The sequence below is a fragment of the Camelus bactrianus genome, chromosome 4, assembly GCF_048773025.1.
Source record: "Camelus bactrianus isolate YW-2024 breed Bactrian camel chromosome 4, ASM4877302v1, whole genome shotgun sequence".
NCBI lineage: Eukaryota > Metazoa > Chordata > Mammalia > Artiodactyla > Camelidae > Camelus > Camelus bactrianus.
The window spans coordinates 50,524,773-50,545,337 of NC_133542.1; the positions used below are offsets into that span (position 1 = coordinate 50,524,773).

The 20,565-nt window shown below is 38.2% G+C and overlaps 1 protein-coding gene and 1 pseudogene across 5 annotated transcripts in view; one reads left to right on the forward strand and one right to left on the reverse strand.

Annotated features, from left to right (window-relative positions):
- The window catches only part of PLPPR1 (phospholipid phosphatase related 1), a 486,000-nt gene that overhangs the window by 95,399 nt on the left and 370,036 nt on the right, over window positions 1-20,565 (forward strand). The window lies entirely within an intron of this gene.
- Window positions 5,315-5,687, reverse strand: LOC105067403 (large ribosomal subunit protein eL31-like; annotated as a pseudogene).

Below are 20,565 nucleotides of genomic sequence, written 5' to 3' on the forward strand. Positions count from 1 at the left end.
TTTTTAATCACAGTGGATGTTGAATTTTATCAGAAGTTTTTTTCTGCATCTATTGAAATGATCATATGTTTTATATTCTTCAGTTTGTTAATGTGGTTTATGTATCATATTGATTGATTTGTGGGTATTGAAAAATTCTTGCATCCTTGGGATAAATCCCACTTGATCATGGTGTATGATCCTTTTAATGTATGTTGGATTCAGTTGGCTAGTATTTTTTGAGGATTTTTGCATCTATATTCTTCAGTGATATTGGCCTGTAATTTTCCTTTTTTGTAGTATCTTTGTCTGGTTTTGGTATCAGGGTAATGGTGACCTCATAGAATGAGTTTGGAAGTGTTCCTTCCCCTGCAGTTTTTTGGAATAGTTTCAGAAGGATAGGTGTTAACTCTTCTCTAAATGTTTGGTAGAATTCACCTGTGAAGCCTTCTAGTCCTGGACTTTTGTTTGTTGGGAGTTTTTAAATTACTGATTTAATTTCAGTACTGGTAATTGGTCTGTTCATATTTTCTATTTCTTCCTTATTCAGTCTGGGGAGTTTGTACCTTTCTAAGAATTTCTCGGACATTTCTTCTAGGTTGTCCATTTACTGACATATAGTTGCTCTTAGTAGTCTCTTATATCTTCTGTATTTCTGTGGTGTTGGTTGTAAATTCTCCTTTTTCATTTCTGATTTTACTAATTTGGGCCCTCTTCCTTTTTTTCTTGATGAGTCTGGATAAAGGTTTATCAATTTTGTTTACCTTTTCAAAGAACCAGCTTTTAGTTTCATTAATCTTTTCTATTTTTTTTAGTCTCTTTTTCATTTATTTCTGCTCTGATCTTTATGGTGTCTTTTCTTCTACTAATTTTGGGTTTTGTTTGTTTTTCTTTCTCTAGTTGCTTTGAGTATAAGGTTAGGTTGTTTATTTGAGATTTTCTTGTTCCTGAGGTAAGCTTGTATCACTGTCAACTTCCCTTTTAGAACTACTTTTGTTGTATCCCATATATTTTGGATTGTCATGTTTTTAGTCCTCTAACTTTGTTCTTATTAAAAAGTTGTTCTGGCTATTCTAGGAAATATGGAAATATGCATTTCCATGTGAATTACATAATTGGCTTTTCAAGTAATACAAAAGAGTCTCCTGTTACTTAGATTTGGATTGCATTAAGTATAGATCAATTTGGGTTGAATTAACATCTTAACAATATTGAGGCTTCTGATCCATAGATGCAGCATATCTGTCTATTTACTTACATCTTTTTAAGCTTCTCTTAGCAATGTTTTGTACTTTTCATTATACAACTGTTGCACATCTTTGATCAGATTTATTTCTAAGTATTTCATATGTATACAAATGCAGTTGGTTTTTTGTGTTTATCTTGATAAATTTACTTAGTAGTATCTCCCTTTTCTTCCCTCCTTCCCTCTTTTTTCTTCCTTTCTCCCCTCTCCCCTCCCTCCCTTCTTCCGTCTTTCTTTTTTTTCTTTCAATGCGTTAGGATTTCCTGTATAGACAGTCATTTTGTCTTTGGATGAAGGCACTTTTACTTTGGTTAGAACCTCTAGTACAATGTTAACATTGTAAGAGCAGACATCCTCACTTTATTCCTGATTTTAGAGGGAAAATAATGACGTTTCCCTTGTGGAATTGACAAAAGTTGCTTACTTCTAAAGATCCATCCTTAAGTCACATTTTAAACAACAGATACATTGTATTTAACAAAAAATTAGCTTTCAAACCAATTTTACTATAACTTATGTGAGTGTATGTTGGAGTTTGTTCCTTTTTAGAATGTAACAGAATACATGTAAATATTTAAGATTAGAAAGGTGTCATAGTAACTACTTTCCAATAATAAACATGTCTTTCCTATTTAAAATTTAAGCAATGTTTGAAGGGGCTAGTAGCAGCATATTAATAAAGTGGTGTTTGTAGTAGCTGAGGAGCAGCTAGTGTTGGATAAGAAGTGCTGGTTCTTAAGAGATTAGCAAACATTTTTGCTTTGTAACATTCGGATTGTCCTGGACATAAGATGGTAAGATTTAAAAAATCTGTAAAGCTGTTCTTTTCTGTGCTACATACTTTAAATGCTGACCATGGTAGCAGAATCTGATTTGAGCCTAAAAAAAACTTAGTTAATCATGAGCCTTGATGGGAAAAGCCTACATCATAAAATTCATCTTTGTCCTTGGGGGTTTTGCTGTCAGACTCAGCAGAGTTCAAACATTTACTGAAGACAAAAACAGTATTTTCTTCATATGCCTTTCTCATCCTTGGTAACCATGGGGTTGTCATCTAACAACTAGAATTGCTTGAGCAGTCCTTGAAAGGGGTTTCAGCCCCAGAGGATATAGAGGCTTTTAAAAACACTCTGTCCAGAGTTCATCGTATTTACATGAAACTTGTTAGTTCCAAAGGATTATTTAGAGTGCTGTCAGAGGTCTCCAAGGAGCTATAAAACACCTCATGTAATACAGTACCTGTACCAGCTAAAATGGCTACAATTCTTAGAAGCTTACCTGTTGGGTCTGAGAATATTCATTGAAGGTGTGACTGTCTTTTATGCCAGAAATGAGTAAAATGAGCTGTGCTTTTTCCTGTGCCCATCCCACCTTACACTTGGCCTTTCAGCTCTTACTCAACCTCCCGCCTCAACCTTTTGGTTGGATGGTCCTACTTTCTATTCTGTTAGCCCTATGTGCTTCCCCCAAGACACATGTACTGACTGTATTGTGATTGCCTCTCAACTTGTGTGAATCTCCCACTACGTTATAAACTTTGACAGGTCCCCTACTGACTTTGGCTTATTCATTGTTATGCCACCAGCAACAGTGCCTGACCCATAGTTGGCACTGATAGACATTTGTTGGATGAATGTATGAATGAATAAATGAACAGAGCAGATCCTGAGTAATTCAATTCCCAAGTAAAAGCAGTAAGACTTAGTTTTTCTTGTTAGTGGATTGAATTATTTTATGAGGGACCAGGGTTTGAAAAGTAAATGGGAGAGAGATAGACAATGATTGCTATACAGATTAGAGGAGCCTACAGTAGAAACTTGTGATGGTCTGGTTGTGAGCTTACTCTTTTGGGACTGGCGTCTGGAGCGTGACTTAGGCATGGTGTCTGTGACCTTGCTGCTCAGATGAAAGTGTGCTCTTATCAAGCAGGTTGATGCATGGATGTGGAACACTATGGTAAAGACTCAATCTGTGATGGAAAGTTGGAATACTTTGACAAAAGGGGAAGGGGATGCTGCTTATTCTCACTTGTCTGTAACCATATGTATTGATCCTCAAAATGTTTCTCACCTTTTCTGAACCCTGCCATTGTAGTTTGTTTTTGGGAAGTTAAAAAATAGATCACTGGTGCTCTTTTGGTCTCTTTATGTTTGTTTCCTGAAATATTTATGTGTCTAGTTTTCTTTTATCCTCATTTTCCTTTGGATTTTCTTAACGTGAATGGGTTCTAGCTGGGGGGGAAATGAATATAACTGGCATATATAAAATTTATCATTTAAAATTATATTTGTTTTTAAAATAGCCATGTTACTGAACTCTCCTTTTAATTCCAATATTTATTTCAGTTGATTGCCTTGGATTTTTTTCAGGTAGATATTTTGTTATGTGCAAGTGAAGATAATATTTCCTTCTCTTTCCTAATATTTATACTTCTTTTTAATTCTAGTGATCTTATTTAGTTACTTAGACCTACCAGAAGATTGTTAAAATATTAGTTGTGATGGTGAGTATTTTTGTCTCATTATTTATATCAATAAAAATGTCCATAGTGTTTTATATTTAAGTATTACATTGCCAATTAATTAGCCTATAGATGTTCCATATCACATGAAGGAATGCCCTTCTATTTCTAGGTCACAGATTTAAAATTTTATCAGTTGCTTTTTAAAAAACATGTATGGAGGCAGTCAGATGGCTTTTCTCCTTTGACCTTTTAATATGATGAATTATAGATTTCCTAATATTGGCCCATAATTGCATTCATTCTTGAGGTAAATCCTACTTTGTCATGGTGTATTATTCTTTTAATATCCTGACAGATTTGAGTTTCTAATGTTTTATTAATGATATATGTATTTATAGTTTTAATTGAGATTGCCTAGGAGACTGTGAATTTGCCTCCCAATTACTACTCCATGGCCAATTCTTGCTTCCACCCCCTGCAGCTCTGAGCTCGGGTAGGGTGGCTTTTTGTGACTTTTTCCTTTAGTTCTGGTCACTTTCTTCTCAGCCAGATTATGTTCTTCTCCTTCCTTTATTTTGTCTTCATCTATTGTTAATGTAGGAGAATTTTCTTGAATCTTCCCCCCTTGTTTCCCTAATTCAGATCGCTCCTCTTCTTCCTTTCTTTTCTATTTTCCTTTGGATTTTATTCATCAGACACTGGAAAAGTGAGGGGTACAAAACACATTTTATTAATCCAAAAGCCCCTGATCTTGTTCCTCAAATCTCAAAGCAATAGGTAAAACAGAATTACATAGTATTTTCATTCAATTCACATTTGAGACTAGCATTTCTGAAAATCCGGTATTAGCTTTCAAAATTTTCTGACGGTAAAATCTCCGCCTCAAGGAGGGGCTGTATCACTGAGCTACTTCTCTAGGGGTCGAGAGAGTCTCAGTGGTTGGCTGAAGAGTGAAGCTGAGGATGTTGGCGTTGCAAATCTTTGGCTCTAAGCTTTGTGCCTTGGGGATTATCTTTAATTGTGAAGTCTTTTGTGTGGGTGCAATAGAACATTGGGTTAACTCTGGCAATTGGAATAAGACACATACTTTTGTTTAAGACAGATAGAGTTCTACCTGCTTTTGTGCTGTGTAGTGTGGAGCCTTGGGAGAAACATTCTAGATCTTGTGTATACTTGTTATTAAGCCCTGAAATATCTGGAATAACAATCCTAAAAACAGAAACAAAACACATTCATAACAGCAGCCAATTGCAAACAGCAAGAGTGTGCAGAGCTTGGTTAAACAATACTTTACCATTGTGTGGTTCACCTTGGGGGTGGCAAACAGAGGATGCCCCACTTGAGGGTCTCTTCTCATCAGGGTCTGTCTCCTTTTTCCTCTTCTTTCTCTGAGCCTTTCCCTGAGGTCTTGCTTTCTTCTGTTGGTGCTCCTTATAGTTAAGATCAGAAATTCTAATGTTAAGTTCCATCCTAGGAAAGGATTGAGGATCTATCTTCCTTGCTCAGGAATTTGAGGTTTTGGGGGACTAGACCATAATTTTAACAAACCAACCTTTCTCTGGTCAAGACTGATTCTTGTTCTCTCCTTTCCTTGTGGTACTATAACTTTATTTGATAATCAACATTTAGTTCTCATCCACATTAACTGTCTGTGGATTTTTGAAAATGGTAATAGGTACATAGGTTACCACTGTATAGAGCTTGTTTGGTGAATCGTCATCTTCGTTACATTTTCTGAACAACTGCACATGGATACGATTTGGAGCATTCCTTATTTCTTTGGCCCAGACGGCTTCATTGAGGTGTCAGTGTGTACATCTGGAGTTCCCATCTCATTCATGGCAAATTTCCAGATTTCTTTGAGTGCACAAGGTACATGCTTCTTGAAACCCACTCCATGGATGTGCTTGTGAATGTTGATAGTGCATTCTCTGGTCACCACCTTGTTGATGGCAGACTGGCCATTCTTCTTTAGCTACCCTTCTTTGCAGGAGCCATTCTGCCAGGCCCAGGTTGGAAAAGCAGGTTCTTTTTCAATAATTCAAATCTGATGTTTAGCCAAAAAAGATTCCATCTCTGCCAGAAGTAAATGTCTGGAGGGATGATGGATACAGAGGCCCTTTCTGTCGCATGTTTCAAGTAATGTGGGCTATTTTGACAGTGATTTTACAGAGCATAGCTAGGCTGACTAAATGGATGTTTCATCCGTTGGTCTTTGAGCCCAGGATGTTGAATTTGTTTTCCCATTTCCAGTGGGTGAGCAGTCTGGACAGGAGTCCCAGGGATATAGTCTCTCCAAGCCTCTGTTTCTGATTGACCCTGGGCAAATACATTAGCTTCTCCCTCTGAAGATGAAAGGTGATTGTGCTGTCTCCTCCCTTCTAGAGCTGTTGGGAAGATGAATGTGAAAGAGACAGTAAGAGCACTGAGCTTCCACGAGAAGGGTGCTATGTAATCACAAGGTGTTATGATCACCACTCCTGTTAGGCGCATTGAGATCATGATGCCTGGAACTAAATCAGTTGCACTTGCCTGTCTTTATCATCAGCTTTAATGCTTCCTGTCTCCTACACAGCCTGTAAGCAAATAAGTAGTATTTTCCAAGTTAGGCTGCCTTCCAGGGAATCAGGGCTGACTGACTCTTGCCTTACACTCCTGAGCCTGTTCTCTTCGGTTGGGTGTATGGTGAAGTAGATTTTTTTCGTGGCCAGATAGCCCCCGTCTCACTGCTGTTGAGCAGGGTGATCTTGGACCTGTTACTTAACCTCTCTAAGGCTGTGTCTTCACCAGTTAAAACTGGTTACTTATAACTATTGTATGGATTAAATGAGATTAATTCTCCAAAACTCCTGGCAAACAGACAGTGCTCACTAAATGTTAGTGTTTTGAAATTTTATTTTCTTTTATCCTCTCCCTTTTTGGCTCTGACATTAACATGACATGTGCATTTCTATCCCAGCATCTTGTTTTTGGTGGCAGTTGATATTTTGGGTGCTTAGAGATATGACATCATTTTTCTGGAAGACTTCATTTTGAACCATGTGTCTTCATTCTCAATGTCCTCAAAGCAGTTTAAACAAACCAAATGTATAAAAAAGTATTTACTTTGTGACATTTATTTTCAATAGCTTGTGAGCCCTGATGTGCTCTTAATAGAAAGCAAAAGCTACAAAAACTGGCCTTGCTTGTGGGAGGTGCTATTTAAAGCCTTAGTGGGCCCGAAATGACAGTTTTGAAATTGGCTGTGGAGTGTGATGATGCCAAGTACTAGCAGACGCCCAGGAAACCTGTCACATGTGCAATGTGTTACCAAAAATCTCAAAAGGCTGCAGTGGTTTTAGAAGAGTTTTTGTCTTAGGAAGCATTTGCCATCTTAATCTCTAGATTTCCCTTTTGCTATGGCTGGAACTTGCTGCAGCAGAGGGGCTGCAGACTGCAAACTAGGGCTCTGTGGAAAGGGAGGGTTCTCCTATGCAGAGATATTTGTGGGGCTTCCAGCTGAGCTTAGCTACATGACAGCTTTATGCCTGAGAATCAATGATTTCATTGAAAAGTGGCTCTTTCTGCGGCAGACAGTTGTTTTACAGTGGTTCAGAAGTCTGCTCTGCTTCTGACGAGCGGGGTGACCTTGTAGGGTTACTTAGCCCAAGAGTCTCAATTTCACTGTCTATAAAATTAGGATAGTGATACACACCTTGTGGTATTTTTATACAGACTTGTAGTACATATAAATCTCCTACATTGGTATTTGACATATAGGAGGAACATTTTTACATTTTAGCTGTTAGTTTAAATAAAACGAATGAAAAATAATCACTGTGGTAGACAGATTAATGACCCTCCAAAGAAGTCCACATCCTAGTCCTTGGAACCTGTGAATATGTCATGGCATAAGGGACTTTGCAAATATGATTAAGGACAGTGAGATGGGGAGGTTATCCTGGATCACTTGGGTGGGTCTCATCTAATCACTTGGGCCCTTAAAGGGAACCTCTTCCTATTGTGGTCAGAGAAAAAGATGTGACAGCAGGTTCATGCTACATCGCTGGATTGGAAGATGAATAAAGGGAGCCATAAGCCACAGCCCTGACTCCTCAAAAGGCAGGCAGATTCTAGAAGCTAGAAAAGGCAATGAGACAGATTCTCACCTAGAGACTGGAAGGAACCAGCTTTCTCAACACCTTACTTCAGCCCAGTGAGACCCATGTCAGACTTCTGACCTATAGAATTATGACAGAATAAGTTCGTGTTGCTTTAAGCCACTAAGTTTGTGTTAATTTCTTATATAGCAACAATGGAAAACTAATACATGATTTTAAAAAGTGTTAAGGATTTATGCAGTTGTAGAAAGGATGAGCCCTAGGATGCTCTGAATTTGGACAAGCTATTAAAGTGTATGTGTTAAATTCTAGTCCCCTTGAGCTTGGTGAGATTATTTGAAATCCTACCAGTTTCTCTTTTGTGCAGATGTGGCTTGCTTCATAAGAATTGAAATGCTTTGTTACACCCTTAAAGATTTGAATTGAGTCTGAAAAGGTCACATTACTTATATTTGAAATTTTGGAATTATCATAACTGCATAAATCCTTTATTTCCTCTCTCAGTAAACAGCAGTAGGGTTCTGCTATACCTTATCATTTGATGGATGAAAGGACTTAGAAGTCAGAGTCAGGAGTCTGAGTCCTACTTTCCTGGAAAAACAAAGTAGGTAATCTCCAAATGAATCTGCAGAATGGGGATGTTAATACCCAGTTTGTCTACACATCGTGTAGGTGAAGGAGATAATGTGAGTAAAGATGCATTGAGAACTGGCCCACTATACAAATTTCAGGTGGAATTATTATTATATTTGTTATTGTTACTATCATATGATAGAATCATGAAGTGTTAGATTAAGAAAGTGCGGTAGAGATCACTGAGTTCACAAACCTTGGAACTTGGGTCAAGAGAGGTTAAATAACTTGAAAATGTTCTCTTGGCTCCCTGGTGTCTAGCCTTTGCCAGGGCCTGGATAATCACAGGGAGTTGGGTCCGGCTGAGAACTTTACCTCATTTGAATGGTACAGACCAGGGTAGGGAGGGTTATAGCTGTAAGAATTGAGAGGCAGAGGAATCCAGCCATAAGAATTTGAAAACAGATTACAATATTATATTAGTTTCAGGAGTTCAGCATAGTGATTCAGTATTTTTATAGATTATACTCCATTAAAGTTATTACAAAATAATAGCTATAATTCCCTGTGCTGTACAATATATCCTTGTTGCCTATCTATTTTATACATAGTAGTTTGTATATCTTAATTCCATACCCCTATCTTGCCCCTCCGCACTTTCCTCTCCCCACTGATAACCATTACTTTGTTTTCTGTATTTGTGAGCCTGTTTCTCTTGCTGTATATGTTCATTTGTTTTATTTTTTAGATTCCACATGTAAGTGATAACATACAGTATTTGTCTTTCTCTGTCTGACTTTTTTCACTAAGCATAATACCCTCCAGGTCCATCTATGTTGTTGGCAATGGCAGAATTTCATTCTTTTTTATGGCTGGGTAATATTCTGTGTGTGTGTGTGTGTGTATCTCTCTCTCTCTCTATCTCACATCTTTACCCATTCATCTGTTGATGGACACTTTTGTTGTTTCCATATCTTACCAATTGTAAATTATGCTGCTATGAACATTGGGGTGCATGTGGCTTTTCAAATTAATGTTTTCATATTTTTTGGTTATATACCCAGAAGTGGAATTGCTGGATCCTGTGGAAGTCCTATTTTTAATCTTTTGAGGACCCTCCATACTGTTTTCCATTATGGCTGCACTGATTTACATTTCTGCCAACAGGTAGAAGGGTTCCCTTTTCTCCACATCCTTGCCAACATTAGTTACTTGTGGACTTTTTGACAGTAGCCATTCTGACAGGTGTGAGGTGATATTTCATTGTTGTTCTCATTTGCAGTTCTCTGATGATTAGTGATATCGAGCATCTTTTCATATGCCTGTTGGCCATCTGTATGTCTTTGGAAAAATGTCTATTTAGGTCTTCTGCCCTTTTTAAAATCGGGCTTTTTTTTTTGATATAATGATAAAAGTGTTCAACATTGTGTATCACTCATTGATGCTTGAAAAACATCTATTTATTTGTTTGCCTATGTAGACTGATGGATTTCAGGATCTTGATAAGAATAAACTTTGTAGTTATAATAGGTGTCCTACAGAGAGAGTAGCTTGCAGGAAGTGATGAGTTCTCTGCTACTGGAGATGTCCACACAGAGCTGATGATCACTTGTCAGGACAATTGTAAACAGAATTCAAGCAACAGCTGGCCATCTGGCTAGAACAGATGACCTTGAAGATCTCTAATCTTGGGATCCTATGAATCCACAGTTTTCACCTTACTGCTCTAAATATGGAAGCACTTATTAATGATCCATATTAAGGCCTCTATCTTTAATAATAGGCGGGCATAAAGTGTCGGGCTAATGGGTCAAACACCCATGTCATGTTTCTTCCCCACCTGCGATTCAATGTGAGTAGCTCCCTCTGGCAAGGTTCCTCCCAGTGGAATCTTTTTAGGTAATTTTTCTGCCTGTGAGACATTTCAGCCCTTTCACTATTTTAGGAACACACTTCTAAATTATACAAGGTTTTGCTGACACAAAGGCCATAACACCTTGCCAAGAGGAATTCTCCATGAATGGAATAAATTAGGAGAGAAAGCTTGTGAAATGTGTGTCAGTGCAGCTGCTCTGACTTCTCCAAATTCAACACAGCTTGAGACTGAGTATTCCTGACACTCAGGGCCAGATGATGCTTTTCGTGTTAGTTATATCAGAAGAGTGCTGATACCACAAATAGCCTGGGCTCAGAAATGCTGGTATGGTTGCCAGCCCTTGTCCACCAGCAAGTCACCTTTACTGGGTACTCATATCACCCACACCTTTCATTTCAACATCATGTTGCTGTTCAGGGTGGCTAAGGAGCACAGTACCCTAACTTGCAGTCATAATTCCACTTTGCTTGAAAACAGTCTCCTAGGCACCTTTTGTAATAAGCCAAATGTAAAAGAACAAGCATGACCAATTGCAACACGTTATAATATCCAAAACCCAAATCTCTCCTAAATGTCCTCAAATGGGAGACTATGTTAAATGCGGTACATCCATCCTATTAAGAATCATGTTGTGGTAGTAGATTTGGAGGTCTGGAAATGTTTATGATACATTACTCAGTAAAAGAATGAGGCTACCAAATAATTGACATTTTTTGTTAAAAATATATATGTATTTTTAAACAGTGTGTTTGATACGGATATAATAATAATAGTTAATATTTCCTGAGTACAAACTATGTCAGGCACTGTCCAAATTGCTTTACATATATTAACTTATTTAATCCTTAACAAAACTCTATGAGATACCATTATTGCCCCCACTTTACAGATGAGGAAACTGAGGCACAGAAAGCTTAGATAACTTGCTGAAGTTTATTAGGCAGAATGGGAATTCAGTCGGGGAAAGATTTTGCTCCAGAGCCTAAGCTGTTAACCACAACTAACTCTACTTCTGCCAACTAAAAAGACAACCTCTGAAAGTTGCATATGTAGATACATTACATATGGATGTTAAGATTATAGGTGATATTTTTCCTTTGAGCATTTATAAAGAGAATAATAATAATACTTGTTGTAAAATAACACTATAAAAAAAAAGAATCCTGAACCATAAGTAGAGCTCTCTAATTAATTTGTTTGTTCAACCAACATTAATTTGGCTAGAAAAGTAAATAAATCATGGTTTTGCTGTGTCAAACAATCCCCATTTGGAATTCAATTCTTAGCTTTAAGCCAGTCAACTCACTGTCCCACAGAGAGGCCAGGAGAGCAGAACCAAAGCTTCTAATTTTCACTCCAGGTTCAGTTCTTAATTGGTCTCAGACTAATATTGACCTAGGCTGTTTATATTTAGCAATTGTATTCCTTTCTTGTGTTGCAGGTCTCAGAATTGCATAATATTTTCTCTAGAGTAGTGTTTCTCAGCTGGGGGTGATTTTGTCCCTTAGCAAACATTTGACAATGGAGATGTTTTTAGTGTGACAGCTGGGGTGGGGGGCTGTTATTGGCATCTGCTGGGGAGTTCAAGGATACTGGGAGTTCAAGGATACCAATAAAAATCTTGCAGTTCACAGGATGGTACCTCCCAACAAAGAATTATATGGCACCAAATGTCAATAGTATGAAGATTAAGAAACCCTGCCCTACAGGGATGTCAGAGGTCATCTGACCCCACTTCTCATCCTGGAGGAACTAAACTGAGTCCCAGCTGCTCTGACTTCACCAAATTCACCTCTCTTCTTTCTGGCAGAACTCAGGAAGATGCATCTCTACACTCACATTCTGAGTCTGTGAAGAGATGTAGGCAATGGGAAGAGCGTGGGCATTTCAATCAGATAGATAAGACAGACCAGACAGACCTGCACTGGGAACCCATCTTGGCCACTTACTAATCTTTGTGGCTGTGGGCCAATAATTTACCCTCTCCAAACTCTAGTTTTCTCTTATAAAACTGGGAATGGCAATATCATCTTCCCAGGGGGTGTTGTGGAGACTTTATGAAATACTGTTTGTAAAATATCTGGCATGATACTATTATATAGTAGGTACTTGATAAATGTTTATTTCCTTTCTGCTTTGTTCAGAGGAGGAGCATCAGTGATCAAGTTAAATAGTCATAGTATAAATTAAACATAAAGAAGGGATCCACTGGGCACAAATTAGGTTCTTAGAAGTTGATATTGTGCAACATCAACTTTTATGTGTCTGGCTGGATGAGGAATTAATGTCCTTGGTTTGCTTGGAAAATTACCAGCTTCATGTTCGACTCATTGCTGGAGGGGCATGGCAGTGGGCCTCGCCTGCTTGTTACTAAGAGCAAATTCAGCACTATTGTAGAAAATTATTTTGGAACATTTGCCTCCTGCTTTCCCTCCTTCTACATTTCTGTTAGCTAACTGGCTTAGGAGGGACTGAACATTGTGATGATAGTAATAAAATAGTCACAATAACAATAGCTAACACTTACATAATATGTTTTCTATATGCCAGGCACTGTTCTCCATACTGTACACATGCTAACTTATCTCATCTTTACTATATGTAGCCATCTGAGGATGACTGTGGCTCACTGAATTGTAGCCCCCAAAGATGTCTGTGTCCTAATCCCTGGAGCCTGTGAATATGCTACCTTATGTGGTGAAAGGGACTTTGCAGAAGTGATTAGATGAAGGACCTGGAGGTGAGATCAACCTGGATTATCTAGGCAGGCCCAACATAATCACATAGGTCCTTAAAAATATAAAACCTTTCCCTGCTGTGGTCAGAGAGAGATTATGCTACTGTCTTTGAAGATGAAGGGAGGGGGAGCCATGAGCCAAGGGAATGCAAGGAGCTTCTGGAAGCTGGAAAAGGCAAGTACATTGATTCTCCTCTAGATCTTCTCTAGAGGATCTAACCCTGCCTACCTCTTGATTTTAGCCAAGTGAGACCCACTGCAGCCTTCTGACCTCCACAATTGTAATATAGTAAATTTATCTTGTTTTGAGCTGTTAAATTTGTAGTGACTTATTACAGCAGCAATAGGAAACTGGTACAGAGGATGACTGTCATTTCATAGATGAGGAGACTAAGATTTGATGAGGGGAAGAAGCTTGCCAGGGTTTGCACAGTACAGCTGGGAGCCCAACCCCACTGATCTCATCCCAGAGTCCGTGCCCCTCACCACTCCACTGGACTGCCTCTGAGAAAGGGAGGCCTGGCAGGGACTGCCCTGCCACCTATGCTGATTTGACAAAAATGGAACTGGGTTAGCTACTGGTAAACAGTGGCTCAAAATGGAAATAAACACTCATATAAGCTCCTAGATCTTCGTCATGCCAAATTTTTAAACTCTGCGGAAAACTTTGAGCCTGCATTAAAAGTTAACCATCCTGACACTTTTGAACTTCAATTCCTATTTGCTTACTTTGCCAATAGGAATTTTTGGTCATTCCTTTAAATTTTATAATCCCTTTATGGTTTACAAAAAAATCAGTATTTACTACTTATTTGATTCTCCTAATAATCCTGTGTAGTAGGTGAAATAGATGGCTCTGAAACTCAGGAAGTTTGTATTGCAGCCAAGGTCGCACAACCAGTAAGGGTCAAAGCAGAAATTCTGGAGTTTTATTCCAAATCTAGAACTATCTCCAATACGTCTTTCTTTTTGATAGTTACACATTTTGTTTACGTTTAAAGCTGTAAATGTACTGTTGCATTTTCGTTTATATTGAGGGCAAGTACCAACTCCTCCTTTTAGAAAATGGTTACTTAGAGAGTCTGATAATGATGCATGAGTGACTTTAAGAGCATATCTATCACTTCCAGTTACAAACCCTATGAAATGAATCTCAACATCGGAGACAAGTAAAATGCGGTTTCTCTCTTGGCTGTTATTTGTCATTTGCCAGTGAGTAATTCATTATCTTCAATTGTTAGTCTGTGGCTGTTGTATAAAGTCACTGTAGTTAGAATAACACTCAAGCTATCTATTACAGCTGGGTTCAAATCAGTTTTGTTTATGTATGACAGGTAAATCCGGAGCATTGAGAAAACAAAATTCTGCATCAGATGTAATTTTTCCTATTTGAGGATCTATCCTATGGATATCAAAACTTCAATGATGGCAGATTTTAGTATTATCACAGCTTGTTCACACTCTGGGAAAGGTCATAGAAACATTGATTGTAAATTAACTTTGTCCCTGAATCAGCTACTTAATTAATATATTAAAAATTTTCTATGTACACCAGGAATTGTGATACGTGTGAGAGAGAATCCAAAAGTGAATTAGACACAGTTCACAGAATTCCAGTGAAATACAGACTCTTAAAACATAAACCTGAAGGCAGTTGGGTCATAAAGGATACATAAGTCTTTTGCAGGTGGAAAGTAGGCTAAGAATAATGGAGGAACAGAACAGGAGCACGAGAAGGCCAAGAATTTTCAGGAACTGCAAATGGAGGCTAAAAAGTACGTGTGTGTGTGTGTGTGTGTGTGTGAGAGAGATATGTTGTGTGGCCACGCTAGGAAGTGTGGGGGTGTTCAAATAGGTAATGTGAGTCACTGAAATGTTTTAAGCAGAAACAGATAAAATCATTAAAAAAATTTAAATGCATTACTTTGGTTGCTATGTGGAGGCCTAGCTGAGGAACAATTATTAATTCATTGCTGTAGTTAAGGTGAGGGAGGCTAAGGGCCTGAACTAAGATCATGGAAGCGAGAATGGAGAGAAAGATGTAGAACTGAGTGACCTCTTAGAAATGAAAGCAGTGGGCATTTGTGGATAATTAAATGGAGACAGTGTTTAAAGAATTATTTTTAATATTGTGTCATTAATTCTTCTGAAAAGATACTCTATATAAATATAGTCTATTTAGTGTCCACATGGTTTAGATTTTTATCTAGTCACTCATTCAACAACCATTTTTTGGGTAGCTTCTTAAAAACAAAACCCAACTGTTTTAAGCATGGCCGGACTATTACATGTATTTTATATATTATCTGGTCTTGACCCTTAAGGAATGTATAGTGTAGTGAAACTTATTTAAGAATCCTGGAAAGATTGTTTTATTTTAAGTCATGTTTCCAAGCTTGGACGATTGGATACTCTCTCCTGGGCCTTTGCAACTTGAGCAAGTGGCATAGAACCAGTGGGTGGTGGTCACTTGTAGGCTGCTCCCTAGAGCCTGTTTTGTCCACAAGTGAACCAGAGTCCTTGCATCTTTACCCCCTGGAGTTCCCTTAGTCCTGGCTATTTCCAAACCTGGATCTCTAGTCTTTTCTTGATTCTATAAGCCCCTAGAAATCCACTGAAATCATTCCTTCTTCCTTATATTTTCTTTGGCTTGCCTTCCTCATGTACTCATATTTTCAATTTTCTTATCTTTGCTTTTTTACCCTCTACATTTGTGGAAAATTTTCAAGTTTATCTTCTTCATCATTGATTCTGTTTTCTGGGGTATTGCTTCTGTTCTTAACTGCCTCCAAATTTGATTTTAATTCCTCTGTTGCACTTTGCTCCTTTCATATCCTTTTCCATTGCAGCCTCATCCCTATTGCTTGTAGTTTCAGACTGTTCTCTTTATATGGCTACCTTTCCCTCTTTCACAGGGAATTTGCCTCCATACAATTAAAATTGCCAAAACATTTTATTCCCATCAAATATTTTGTCACCACAGAGAGAAGATTCCTTGACCATTATTTAATTCCTTAAATCAGTTGCATTATTAGGGAGAAAGTCCAGGGTCCAGCAATGCTGCTTTGAAGATTGTATCACAATGAAACTCAAATTCATTCCTTCCCACTTTCCACAATAATATATATTGGATTCAGAAAAATAACACAAATCAAATCATAGACACCAATGGATCTGCAACGGTCAGTTTGGGATTTTTTTTCCCCCATTGTGTATAGTGTCTACTTCCCTGAGATTCGCAAAGGCCATTTTTCAACAAGTTAGGCTCATCACAGCACATTTTTACCTCTGCCTGGCCATGTTCAGACTTCAATTACATCATAGTGTCTTAAAGGACTGGAAAGGCTTCTTCATACTGTTATTGGCTGAAACTCTTCACTCTCCTGAAGCATCGATTTACTGATGTTCTCAGGTTTTTGCTTTCCAGATCCTACTCCATCCACTGAAGATATTATACCTCACCCAAATCCCACTTTCCTTAACATTTCTATCATTTTCTCCAGAATGGGAAAAACTCTCCTTTGCCTCTTTTGTTAAGCAAAGAATAACTTGCTCTATTTTTTTCTTGTCACTCTTCTATCATTTCAGAGGCTAAGAATAGGCTGACTGCAGAAGATTATATAGACTTGCTCTTTTACATCTGTTTGAAGGAGAGTGAGAAATGGAAGTAGAAAAAGCTTATTATGCAGTATTATTTTATTACTCTCTTCTTATGTGTTTTGCATATCCAACTGCCTATGACACTTCCACTTGGATAGCTCATACAATCCTCACGCTTAGTGTGTGCAGAAGTAGGCTCATCCCACTCAACCCTGAACCCAATCCAAAGCCTGCTCCCTTGGCAGTGGTCCTAAATTCAGGAATACCACCACTATTCACCACCCAGAAACCTAGCAATCATCCTTGATACCACTTTCTCTCTCAAACCTCCCACTACCAGTTCTACTGAGTTTCTGTCTTAAATAAATCTCAAATTCATCACATTTACACGTTTACTGCTACGAACTTAGCTCATGCTAATAGTATCTCCATCCTGGAATACAGCCACCTAAGAGATATCTCCATAAGGATCCTTTTGGCGGCAAAAATAAGAAAGGAAGGAAGGAAGGAAGAAAATAGCTTAACAATAAAGGACTTTTATTGGCTTGCATAATTGGAAAAGCCAGAGTTAGGGTTGGCTTCAGGCAAGACTTGATTGAAAATGTCACAAGGTCTCCAAAATCCTGGTTGCTTTTAATTTTCCCTTTCTACCTTCTACTGTATTATCTTCCTGCTCAAATTGGATCACCCTGTCAAATAAGGGGGCTTCCAGGAGTTCCTAATGCCTCTTTGTTCATGATCTTTGGGAAGAGAAAACATTTCTTTCAGTAGCTCTCATAGAAGGGTTATAAAACTTCTTTCCAGTAGTCTTTAACCAACCCCCTCACCCCCTACATCTCATTTACCCAATTTGGGTCACATATTCTTCCCTGAATCAATCACTGTAGTCAGAGGGATGGATTTTGCTGATCAGAATTTCCTCTAAGAGTTAAGGGGAGATAAATCCCATTCAAACTCCAAGGTGAAGAATGTCATGGGGGAAATAACTTAAAGGAATTTTGGGGACTTGTTAACTGAAGAGGAAAGTAAAGTGAAGGACGTATGACTTGTCCATGACACCACATTCACTTTTGCCTCCCTCTAATCTTTTCACCACAGTGTAAGCAGTGAGGTTTAAAAAAAAAAAAAAGTAATTGTGTTGTGCCATTCCCTTATTTAAGTCCACTCTTTGGCTCCACTTTGCCCCTTGGGAAAAGATAAAAATGATCCTTAACACATCTTACAAGTTCCACCTGGCCCTGCCTTGCCTTCCAGCCTCATCTGTTACCGCTGTCTGCTTGGGGCCACTGTCCACACACACCCCCGGCTTTTGTTCATTGTGTTGGGTTATCTGGCTTTTTCCTGTCTCAGAGCCTTCAGATATGCTATGCCACCTACACTCTTCACCTGGCAACTCCTCTTCACTGGTACTTCTTTGTTATAGTCCTTTCACCATTTAAAATAGATTCTAATGAGATTGTCGACCTAATGTTTGTTTTCCCAACTAGTCCATGAGCACCACGAAGGTAAAAGCAGGCCTTGTACAAGGCTTGTACTGTGTAAAAAGCACTGTGTCCTGGTATCTAGCACAGCTCTTGGACCTTGTTCAACAAAAACACCCACTAGTCCCATTCTAACATCAGTCTCATCTGGTGACAGCAGCTGGTCCCCCACCTGCCTCTCTTTGTTCATTTGTTAGACTGGACAGCATTACTCACCCTGCTCGTCACTTTGAGTAAAACCCTGTACTTTAAAGAGCGTAAGTGTCCTCATATCTAAACTGGGAAAAAGATATTTACCTTTTAGGATGCTATAAAATTAAATTAGCTGAAGTGTGTGTAAACGCTTAGAGCACTTAGTATAGTCTGACAAATTAGTTGCCAACTTAAAATTGGAATATGTATTTGGTGACTTTCCACCAGGTATCTGGCCTAGTATTAACTTCTGGAAAATAGCTGAATGACCCTTGGAAAGTTATTTTGCCATTTATCTTCCTAAACATTTGTTGACCACTCAGGACGTGTGGCATTTCCCCAGGCTATTCAAATGAGAAAGGCTACCTGGAAGACAGAAGAGATCCTCTCCACAGCTGCTGGTCTTACTTGTACTTCATCCCAACTTGACATTAATATACACGTTTTGCCTTGAAATTGTTTTCTATTATTAAAACCTGAGTCTCATTATATACCAATCTACAAGGTCTTTGTAAAGGATTTTAGTTATTTGCTCTTGTTTTCATTTTTCAGGTTGTATTTACACTTGGCTGGACTTATTCTTCAGATGTGCTGTGTTAAAGGCCCTATCATAAAACATAATCATTTTTACATGAATTATAATTTCGAGACTGGCTTTCTTAACCTATTTCTAAATATTCACTAAGGAGACTCATAGGAAGGGAGTGACTAATAGCTGGGCACTTTAGCATTCATTATGTCATTTCATCATTTAAAAGCTTATCTTTTTATTATAAAAACAATTCATGTTCAGTATAGAAAATTTGGAAAACATAGATAAGGAAAAAAAACAAGCATTTGAAATCGTGTCACCCAAAGAGATAACCAGTGTTGAAATTTTGATAGTCTCATTCAGTGCGTGCACACGTGTGCATACACACACATGCATGGACTTTATTTCAGACAATCAAAAGAAAGTCAGAAATATTCATCCAGTGTTTAAATGTTTTCTAGTCAACAATAACTTGTGAACTTGACTCTTTTTGTCAGTTCCTGAAGCTTTACAGTTGATTTTCTTGCCAGGTAGACCTAGTACATACAAATAATATTTTAACCTCACTTTTGCAAATATTTGTCCTGATGGGTTTTTTTCCCTGAGTAATTGCATTGAATTTCCAGAACAGTGACAGTTAATTGTGATATTAGCTTATCATGTTCTTTAATGGAACTGTGTGTAACTGTATGTTATGAGTGTGTGTGTGTGTGTGTGCATGGATATGTGTGCTGTATGTGTGTGTCAGTGTTGATGGTATTACATGAAAGGGGTCCTGAAAATCTGTGATTGGTTGGTAGGGTTCCATAAGTAACCAAGGAGTACAGTTTAAGGGACTGAATAAATTTAGAGCAAATTAGTTCCAGCTTTGGACAGTTAAAAAAAGATTAAAGATGAGAGAAAACTAAAGGCTGATTCACCACTAGCTTTTCTGAGACAGTAGCAGCTGGTAGAAATTCACTTACATGCTGTTTTTGAGGAGAAGAATGAGTGAGTTGGGATATAGAAAGAGAACAAACCACTTAGAATCCATTTTGCTGTCTGGAGCAACAACACTGGAATGCAACCAGAGAATCTGTGCAGTAGCTAAATCAGGTGTGAGGCTGGCAGCACAGCAGGGCTTCTGCACCCAGCAGAAGGTCCAGGAGGGAGGCCTTTGAGGGCCAAACCATGTAATTGGCACAAAGGCTGGAGAAGCATACAGCTTTTAAGAGAAAGCTGGTCTCTGTCACAGCTGTGTAACCAAACACAAGGAAGAAAAGACACATGAAGTTTCTTTGCTACAGCTGCCATTAATTCATAGAACTGTGATGTGAAGCTATGTAGCATGGCATTCATGCTTCAGGTAGAAGAAATCCCAACAACAACCAGATGGGCAGTGAGGGAACATCTAGGCCTTTGCAGACCTCTTATAAGTCCAGCATGAGCAGAAAAAGGAAAACCAATATGGGATTCTTCAAGAAATAGGATGGTAAAACAAAGACCTTAAAAATTCAGAGGAAGCACAAACTTTTTGATAAATATTTGCTGTGGGATTTATTAAGTATTTTGAAGGCATCTGTTTACGTGATTAAATTTGTAGCATGTCATCAAGTCTATGATTTAAGGTGAAAGACAATATAATGAGACAGCCTATTCAGATGCACGAAGAGTTTCTTGAAAGACATGCAGAAATAAGGACCTGGATTAGAGTTTAATTAAATTGAAAACATAATTTCCGATTTAAATTCAAAATGAGGAACATACAAGGCAAAAGAGATTTTAGGAAATTATGTAAAATATGTA